Here is a 10,167-nt window from a genome sequence, read left to right as displayed (position 1 = left end):
CCTGGCTCACCTCCCTCCTTCCTCACTTCCCTCCTTCCTCACCTCCCTCCTTGCTCACCTCCGCTTCCCAGGATTCCTGGCATCGTCCTTCACTTGGTTCATGTGTCCACTTCTAGGAGAAGGTTTTCCTCACTTTTCCCTTGTTACTGTTGCCTCAAATTATTCAGTTTATTTATATTCATCTGTTTTCATATTGTGCCTCCATGGAGAATCTCAGTTCCCTGAGGGCAGTGTTTTATTTTATTATTTAATGGTTTATCTTCACGTCTCCAGAGACTGGAGCTGGCTGGGATCAGGGAGATTCAAATTCAAATTCTTTCTGACACTGTGTGTGACAAATCATTTATGATCTTTCAGCCTCAGTTTCCTCAGCTGTAACTTGGGGATCTTAACAGCACCTCCCTCCCAGGGTTGTTGTGAGGATCAAATGAGATCATATTTCTAAAGTGCTTACTTAGCACAGTGCCTGGCACACAGTAGGCACTGTGTAAATGTTTCTTCCCTTCCTCTTACCTTGATTTGCCCAAGGTCCTACAGGTCATAAGTGTCAGAGCCAGGATTTGGTTTTGGGTCCTCAGGCTCCAAATTCTGTCCTCTTTCCATAAGAACTCGAGTCCTTCTGATGCTAAGACTTTGTATATTGTAAGTACTTAATAAATGTGTGTTGTATTGAGTTAGAAAATAATTTTTTTTTGAAATGTGTGAATTCATGTCATTGGCCCACCAGTGGCAAGTGGGTGCAGCCTGGTGCCTCGGGGGCTGGCATCCTCTTCTATGGCCAGAGAGAACAGCTTGGAGAATTCATTCTCTGTTGGTGCAATTTGCCTGTCCAAAGAAAACACAGCAGATCATTAAAAATACAAATAACCAAGCCTCTTGGGGAGGGGTGCAGCCCCAAATGCCCAACATTCTCCGCCTATTTTGGCCTCTCTGGCACCTCACAGGTCTGGGGCCTTCTTGAGTCATGGCGCTCCTTTTAGCTGACCACGGAAGCTTTTCAGAGAGGAGTTATCTTGCTTAATTAATCAAACTCTCCCCAGACTCATCTGCTTTGTGCATGAGAGAATTCCTGTTCTCCTTTCCCTATAAAACAGAAGTAAATCTGTCACAGTAAGCACAGGGTGGCTGGTGTATTCATGGGAAATGGCTCTGACCTATTCCTTTCTCTTGGAATCTGGTCTTAAATCCTTCCTGTTAAGGTTGCCACAAATCTTCCTTGCTTTTATTATCTGTCTGTTCTGTTCTAGAACAGGGAGAATGGCTAAACGTGGCCTTTTAAGCCAGAGACACTTTTTAATATGTTGAATTGACGCTGAATAATGTACCCTATATTTGTCCTGAGCTGTCATGCTGGAGGGTCTAGACCAGGGACTGGGAACCGTGGCCTCAAGGCCATCCATGGCCCTCTAGGTCTATATGTATGGCCTGGAGGCTGCAGGTTTCCCACCCCTGGTCTAAAAAATTGTGTATGGGGGTGTTGTAAATACTATTATAAAGTCATTTCTTTGAATCTTCCTCGGACATTATTTAGTAGCCTAGTTTCACCTTAAAACTGGCTTCATGAGGCCACGGAAGAGCTCATCTCCTTGGCAGCATAATTAGGTCATGTATTTAGAGCTCAGAGGGGTTCGCGTGCTCATCTACTCCAATCCTCTTATTGTATTGATCAAGAAAAGGCTTCCAACAAAGGGAGACCTGTAGCTAGGAGCTCCCAGGTGGTTCAGCGGCACAGTGGGTATTTCCTCCCTGCACGAAGATGACTCACAACTCACCTGGGCTTTTTCATATGAATGATTCTTATTCATGTCTTTCCATGACTCATTTAGGTCACCCATTAGAGTTTGCAACAAGAGGCAGGATGGTAGGGTAGATCGAGCATTGTTCTTGAAGTCAGGAAGACCTGAGTTCAAGTTTTGCCTCTGAAACACGTAGGCTGGGTGACCATGTGCAAACCCCCAGTATTCCAGCTAACTCTTAGTCTTGTACGCAGTGATATATAGGGGTTGCAATTGCCCAGTCATTCTTAGGGCACATAAATGCCTTCTCCTGACTCTAGATGTTCCCACTATATGCTGAACTCTACTCCAATACACAGAGCCACCAGCATTTAAAATATGTGCCACATTAGATGATTTCCGATTCTGATTTTTTTTGAAGGTAGGGTCACATAGACCAACCACATGACAATCCGTTAACAGACACAATTCGCTATCCTTCTTCTCTCCTGCCCCCTTTTCCTTTACTCATCATCAGATGACCTCATCTGAGAAATAGTTCCAGTAATATCTGATGATTGAGAAACTCATTCTCAAACCAATTAGAGGAAATCAGTGTCATTACCCCGTCAGATATGGCCCCATCATGTTTCTACTTGGGCTGTGCTCTCATGGGTTAGCCTGCCTGGGAAATCTCAGGAGCACCTCAGTAATGGTGCAAAGGTATTTATAGAATCCACAGATCTGTCACCAAGTCATCGTGTTCAAGCCTGTCGAGGAGCTATGGAGATTGCGGTCATGGACTCCATGCTCTCATAGGCTTTGCTTGGACTCATGGCCACTCAAGATGCCTCAGAAAGTCAAGGAATGTTCATTAAGTGTCTACTAGGGGCAAGATACTGTGCTAAGCACCAGAGGTACAAGGACAAAAAAGAAACAGTGATTGCCTTCAAGGAGTTTACATTCTATCAGGACATCCAACTAGATGACTCCCAAACACATGGTACTGGTCCAAAGTTGGAGACCAGGTCACAAGGGGAAATGTTCAGTGAAAGTCCATCCCTGATAGTGAGAGGAAAATTGCAGAATTTCAGAGCTAGTAGGGATCTCAGAGAAAACTCAGTTCTCTGCCTTTCATCTTCTAGATGGGCTAGCTGAGGTGCAGAGAGGGCACAGGCCTGACTTGGAATCACAAGGCTGTTTAGTTCTGGGGGCAAGACCAGATCTGATCCCTTAGACCAATGTCCTTCCCATTTCCTTTCCAAGTTCAATGCAGATGACATAAGAGTAATGATATCCTTGTACCTTATAATTACTGTCCCATAATATCTCAGAGTTATAACTAGTCATAAGTGAGCCTGAGGAGGAGATGGGGATGTGTAACGGATTGCCCAACCAGAAGAATGTGGGCCAGGTAAGGGGGCAGCTTGTCTCATAAACAGCCTGGTCCTTGCCATACTGGGGTTCCTAGGATCACATATTTAAAGCTAGATGGGACCTAAAGCCAGTCGAGAGGCAGATGGAGAGACTGAGGCCTAGATAAGTTAAGTTACTTGTTTGAGGTCACCAAATAGTAAGGGCAGAGGCAGGATTTGACTCCAAACCAGTGCTCTTTCCATGGGGCCCTCACAGATGGGAAAAGGAGGAAGACTCTGGGAGAGGGCACCATATATCATAGGGCACTAGTGATGCCCATCAAGGGTCAGTTGTGCTATGGACCAACTGAGCATGAGCTGAGGCGCAATCCTTCCCCCATGTCACTCCCCCTGCCTCGCCTCCCAGTGTCACAGAGTCCATTGGCCCAAGGCTGCCTCTGGACTGCTTTCACTATTTGTGGAGTGTGTATGCACTCACTGGCTGTGCTAACAGCAGGGCACGTTAGGACCTGGCCAGTGAGAAAATGCCCCGACCTATGTCATGGATGAGCTGACCACTCCAGCGACTCCTCCCACGTCAGACACAATTGCAGTATTTTGTTTGGCCAGAAGTAGGGCATCTGGGACCATTCACCGGCAAATTCAATCTAGACCCTCGTGGGGCTGCTCAATCCTCCTGGGCTCACGTGGTCAGTGTTTCCCTAATGTTTGTGGACGGATTCCTGGAAGGCATTCAGTGCAAAAGTGGATCAGTGGAGCGCACACTGGGCAGTCCCTGGAAGGTGGCCCCGTGGCCTGCCGAAGACTTTGGCCCACAAGCTCTGCCCTCCTGGATGATCTGCTCTTCATGTGTGTGAGAGCCTAACTGTGGGGAGATTGCTTCTCCTGGACATTCTGAGGGGGAGCTCGAGTGAAAGCCGGCAAACAGCGTAGCAATGTTTCTAACAGCTGAGAGAGCCTTCAGATGGGACCTGAGATCTGGTGCCTCCCGGCCCAGTGGCTTGTCGTTGGCTCCTTCGGGCCCAGAGCATTGGCCCAGAATGGGCCTGGGATACTCCCTTGACCTGGCACCACAAGGAACAGCTGCCTCAGTCAGGGCTTCACCAAGCAAACACCAACCCCCCCCACCCCCACCCCGAGGCAGAGAGAGGCCTTCCTGCTGCTCCAGCCAGGAGCCAGGGCTCTTTTCATGGCCAGAGCAGAAGCAACATTGGCCTTTGGGGAAAAAGAAACAGCATGGTGCTATAGAGAGAGCTGATGGGACCGAGAGACTGAATCTTGGCTCTCCCTGGCTGTGTGACCTTGGGCAAGTATCTTTATGTCTCTGGGCCTTAGGTTCAACATCGTCTGTAAAATGCCAGATTGGGCTAGAGAAACTTTCAGATCCTTTCTACCTCTGAATCCACAGTGCCTCACCTGGGTTCAGTGATTTTAGTCTATCTTTTTATAACTGCAACTTAGTAAACTTGACTTGCTTTGTAATCTCATCAATTTTATCTTATCATTTAAAAACATGATTCTGAGCAGGGTCCATAGGCTTCACAAGACTGATGCCTCAGGGGTCCGGGATGCAGAAAAGGTCAAGAACTCCTGCCCTAGATGCATAGACAGATAGACAACAGATAGGTTGGTAGGTAGGTCAATGGAGAATTGAATGGAGAGAGGGATAGGCAGTTAAGTAGATAGATAGACAGAATGATAGATGATAGATACAATGATAGATGATAGATGGATGATGGATAGATAGAATGATAGATAGATAGATACAAACATTTGTTAAGTGCTTATTATGTGTCCAGGGGCAGCTAGATGCACAGTGGATAGAGCGCCAGGCCTGGAGTCAAGAAGCCTCTCCAGCTGTGGTGCTGGAGAAGATTTTTGGGAGTCCCTTGGACAGCAAGGACGTCAAAACAGTCAATGCTTAAAGGAATTAATTCAGGCCATTCGCTGGAAGGTCAAATACTAAAGCTTAACCACTTTGGCCACATGAGAGGATGGGACTCAGTGGAAAAAACCCTGATGTTGGGAAAGATTGAAGGTAAAAGGAAAGGGGTTGGGAGAGGATGACATGGATAGATGGCGTCATGGGAGCACTGAGCATGAGCTTGGACATTCTTTGAGAGACAGTGGAGGACACAAGGCCCTGGCATGCTGTGGTCCATGAGGTCACAAAGAGTTGGAAATAACTGAACTACGTGCCCAGCACTGTACCCAGTCCTGGGGATAGAAATCCAAGTCAGCTCCTGCCCTCAAGGAGTTCCATTCTAATGAAGGAGTGTTACAATGGGAAAGGGGCTGGAAAGAGGTGGGATGGGGGAGGGGTATAATGTAGTGGCACACGGTGTGGAGAGGTATGGAAAGTGGCAGGGAGGCCTGGGCCCCAGGAAGATAAGGCAAAAGCTAACTCGTCGGACATGAGGGACCCAGGTCCAGCCACACGTGAGGAGGAGGTGAAGGTGTTGGAGCTGGATGAGATGGGGAAATCCAAGACCCTGGGCCTCAGCATTCTCACCTGCAGAATGGTGGGTTGGGCTGGTTCACCTTTAAGGTGGGCAAGCTCTGATGCTCGGTGGAGTAACGGGAACTGCTCGTCTTTTCTCCCCACTTGCTTTAGAGCAGCCTTGTGTGCTGGGTGGGTCCCCACCGATGGTGTGTGATTTGTCCTTCCCAATCCCCTCACTGTGCTCGTGCCTGGAGCTCCTTTACCTGTGAAGCTTCTTCCTCCATTAATCAGAAATTTGCTTACAAAGCAGATGCTCCTGGGAGAGGTATAAAAGTCACAGGTAGATTATAGAATTACAGCCTTGGAGCTGGGAGGACCTTAAAAACCAGCCTGTTTTTGTCCTGGAGTCAAAGATGTGGAACCAGAAGGAAACTCAGGAGACATTCAATCAATCAGTCAATCAACAAATATTTATTGAGTGTCTCCTGTGTGCCAGGCCCAGTGGGAAGTGCCAGTGAAACAAGACATTGCCCAAGACCACCCCTGCCCTCAAAGAGGTCCTTTGGGGGAGACAACAGACACTTAGGTTCAAATGAGTTATACACAGGATGAATAGGAAATGATTAACAGGGGGAGGTATTAGAATTAAGGGCAGATGGGAAAGGCTTCCTATAAAAGATGAGATTTCAGTTGGGACCTAAAGGAAGCCGGGAAGGCCATCCAGTCCAACCTGCCTGGCTTTATAGATGAGGAAACTGAGGCTCGGGGAGGTGATGATTGGTAGGGTGCTGTTAGCGGCAGAGACGGGAGGCAGCCATGGGGTCTCCCTAGTGGTTCAGCGTCCCTCCCATTACGCTACTCTCCACCTCACAAGGAAGGATGGCAGCCGCTTTCCTGAGGTCCAGTTTTAGTGGGGGGAGGGGTAGAGGAGGGAGTGGAGATGAAGGCCATTCCACAAGGGCCTCCAAATCAATTCAACAAGGAGTTTGATACCTGGAGAGCTCAATGCAGAGGGTGGGAAGGAAAAAAGTAATTCCTCTTCCCAGGCCTCAGTTTCTTTAACTGTAAGATGTGAAGGATGGATAAGATGGCTTCCAAGCTCCTGTCTGGCTTTATAGCTATGATCCTGTATTATTGTGTCCCTTAGCTCAGCCTCAGTTTCCTCATCTGCAAAACGAGGGGGCTCGACTAGTAAGCCTCTGAGAATCTATCCAGTCTAACCCTATGCTGCCATGTCCTCCTCTCTCCAGCTCTCAGTTTCCTCATCTGTCAAAAAGAGAAGATTGGGCAATGGCCTCCAGAGCCCCTTCCAGCTTGAAGTCTGGCTTTCTCTGATACTAAATAAGTTGGTAAATATGACTGAGGTAGGAGAAACAGGAAGGGCCAAAGACCTCCTGTCCCCTCCATAGCCTCAATACGGTGAACACTTTCTTTGTGGGAGAGTCGAAAGGCATCAGTATTGTTGAGAAACAAATCACCCTCTCATTTCCTAAAGGAGATTGGCTTAAGAATCCACGGAGGAAAAAACTAAATGGATTAAAAGTCTTATTGGGCAAACCAGTCCATTAAGCCAGTCCGCTAGTATAGCTATCACCAGTATAGATACTGCCAGCATAGATCCCTGGGACAGGGGCTGCTCATTGTCACCGAGTTGGGCCTAGAATGCAATCAGAGGAAAAGGGCAGGCTGGATTGATAGGGGGAACTGCCCAGTTCTTTAAATAATACCAAACTGCTCCTTTTTGTTTTTTAAACAGAAATGTTTAATATAAAGACTGAAAAGTGAAAAGACTCCAAATGCCACACTCCAAGTTCAGGGTTCTTTCCACAGCCCCACGCTCCCGGATGCCTCCTATGAGACTAGCAGGTACAACCAAGCTATTCTTATTTCATAAGACAACTTAGCTCACGGGGAGTGTTGGTATCCCTAGCCTGCCACATAGTAGGAGCTCAATACAGGTCTATTGATCAGCACATTGCCTGGCACATAGTAGATGCCTGATACACGTCTATTGATTGATTAATGCTTGTTCAATTGAACTGAATAATGTTGAAGCATCTGTGGACAAAGGACATTAGAGAGAACCACAGGGCCCCAGGACCAGGGTTTGACTCCAGTATTCTGCAACGCTTTGGCTTGGCCATATCTGTAACCCTGCTTTTTGAATGGAAGCCTCTAATGCCGACTTAGATAAACTGTTCATATTCACTTCATGTTATGCCTTGGGAGACAAATGGAAATGTCCCAGCTCTTCCTTTCACTGAGATTTAGTTATGGAAATTGGAACCATTTGAGTGACAAAGACAGTGCCTATTTTAGCTCAGGTGCAGGAAGCTCAGCCTTTGTCCATTTCTACGGTTTGATTTATGGGAGGTTAAAAATTCATCACACTGGCGCTAACCTCAAGCAAATATTTTCTCTCGGAGCCAATTCAAAGTGACCTCCCTTTCCAGTTTTCCTGCTCAATAGGGCCAAAGAATGTGAAATGCACCTTTGATTTATCTGTTTGAGATTCTATAGGAAATTGATTTGTCTTTAATAATTTTTTATAATAACAGGCATATAATTTGGATTAGAGATCTACAGAGACAGCCTAGAATAGAGACAGACCCTGAGGGGTGCAAAGCATATTGCTTATTCACAACCCCTCTCTCCCAAATACTCAAGCTTGCATTTTTAGTAAGCTGCTCAATTAGTCCCAAGACATTTATTTACTGCGCAGATTTTGCAGAATCTCAGGATTTTGGTGGGTAGTCTGACCCTCACCTGTACAAAGATCCCCTATGGAGCAGCCCTGACAGGTGGGCATCTAACCTTTGCTTGAGGACTTCATCTGGCAGGAACCTTCTGTCTCCTGGGGCAACTCGTTCTGCTTTGGAGAACCTGAAATGGGAAGGAAAATTGCCTCTCTAGCTAGCTGGACTGTGCCCTACTTCTAATCCAGGAGTTCTTAACTTGAGGTCCAAAAATTAGTATTTTAAAGAATATTTTGGCACAGTATTTCACTTTAATCAGTTTCCTTTGTGACCCTGCATATTTCATTTTATGCATTTGATAACACGATTCTGAGAAGATGTCCATAGACTTCAGACTTCGGAAGGGGTCCAGGACACACAAAAAGCTAAGGACCCCTTCAGTCAATCCTCTTTCCCTGACGGTCTTTCGGATTCTTGAAGACCATGCTGATGTGATCTCAGGTTTGGGATGGGAAAATCCCAACACATGATGAGCTCTCCTGGAGTGTTGGGTTCAACCCTGAGGGTCACACTGAAGGAAGGACATCCCCAGAAGGGTAACCAGGAATCTTGAGTGAAGTTCCTACCACAGAAGGATGAGTTAGAGGAATGGGATATTTGTTTGGGAGAAGAGAAGGCTCAGGAGGATAGGAAAGCTGCCTGCAGGAACTTGAAAAAGCATCAAGCCCAAGTTTTAGACTTGTGTTTGGCCCCAGAGGAGAATCTAGGAATAATGGGGGAAAGGGCAATTAAGCAATTTTCAGCTTTGGCGTCAGGAACTAGTCTGACAACTCCCAGTGTCCACCCATAGGCTGTTGTTTACTGCCGTCCTCTTCAAATGGGAGCCTCCAAGCAGAGGCTGCTGACCACTTGGTGAATATGTCACAGGAGATTTGAGGGAGGCATTGTCGAATGGAGGGCTTCTGAGGTTGCTTGCAACTGAGAAATGTTGCAATTCTCTCCCAAGTCCCTGCTCCACACTACTAGGTACCAGCTGGATATCTCCCACTTCATGTCCCATTAGCATCTTAAATTCAGCATGCCCCAAAGACAAGCCATTATTCCCCTCTTGCCCCTACTGATCCTCCTCCAAGCTTCCCTAATTCTGGAGAGAGTCAGAGACAGAAAGAGAGACAGGGACAGAGACAGAGAGAGAGAGAGAGACAGACAGACTGACAGACATACACACACACACAGAGACAGAGAAAGAGACCCAGAGAGACAGAGACAGAGAGAGACAGAGAGAGACAGACAGACAGACATACACACACACACACAGAGACAGAGAAAGAGACCCAGAGAGACAGAGACAGAGAGAGACAGAGAAAGAACAGAGAGACAGAGAAAGACAGAAAGAGATTTATGTGGGTTGGGGAGAGAGAATCTGGTTAGGCTTCTTGTAGAAGGAGGCAACTGAGATGGGCTTTGAAGGACCCAGGGATGGAAGTTTCACACCAATGGAAGAGGTTTCCAGTGGAGGAAACTGAAGGAAGTCTAAAAGCAATGATGATTTCAGCTGGACAATTCCAGGAGTTTCAAAGTTGTGACTGACTGAAGCTTCCACAGCTATATAACAACCCAGTAACTGGATTTCGCTTTTGTTAAAAATCCCCTCCTGGCAGGCTCCATTCCAGGCTCTTTAGCAGAGTGGATTAAATCAGGTTGAAAATCATCGCAGAAGTGAGAGGTGCTGATTCTAAAGGGTCCTTCCATTGTTTGCTTACAATGCCCGGATTACTAACCCAACAAGGGTTGTTTTTCTTCCAAGTTCCTACAGGTGATTTATAGGATGCTGAATTATGCCTTCTTGCTTTACACAAAAAGGTGAAAGGCCTCTCTTGGTGAATAGTACTGCTGATTTATAACTGACAGGTATGGGGCGCTAATTCACCAAACAT

Source organism: Vombatus ursinus, unplaced genomic scaffold (genome assembly GCF_900497805.2).
Source record: "Vombatus ursinus unplaced genomic scaffold, bare-nosed wombat genome assembly UNPS02012901.1, whole genome shotgun sequence".
In the NCBI taxonomy this organism is placed as follows: domain Eukaryota; kingdom Metazoa; phylum Chordata; class Mammalia; order Diprotodontia; family Vombatidae; genus Vombatus; species Vombatus ursinus.
The sequence above is the reverse complement of the archived record's forward strand: the minus strand, read 5'-3'. Positions refer to the sequence as shown.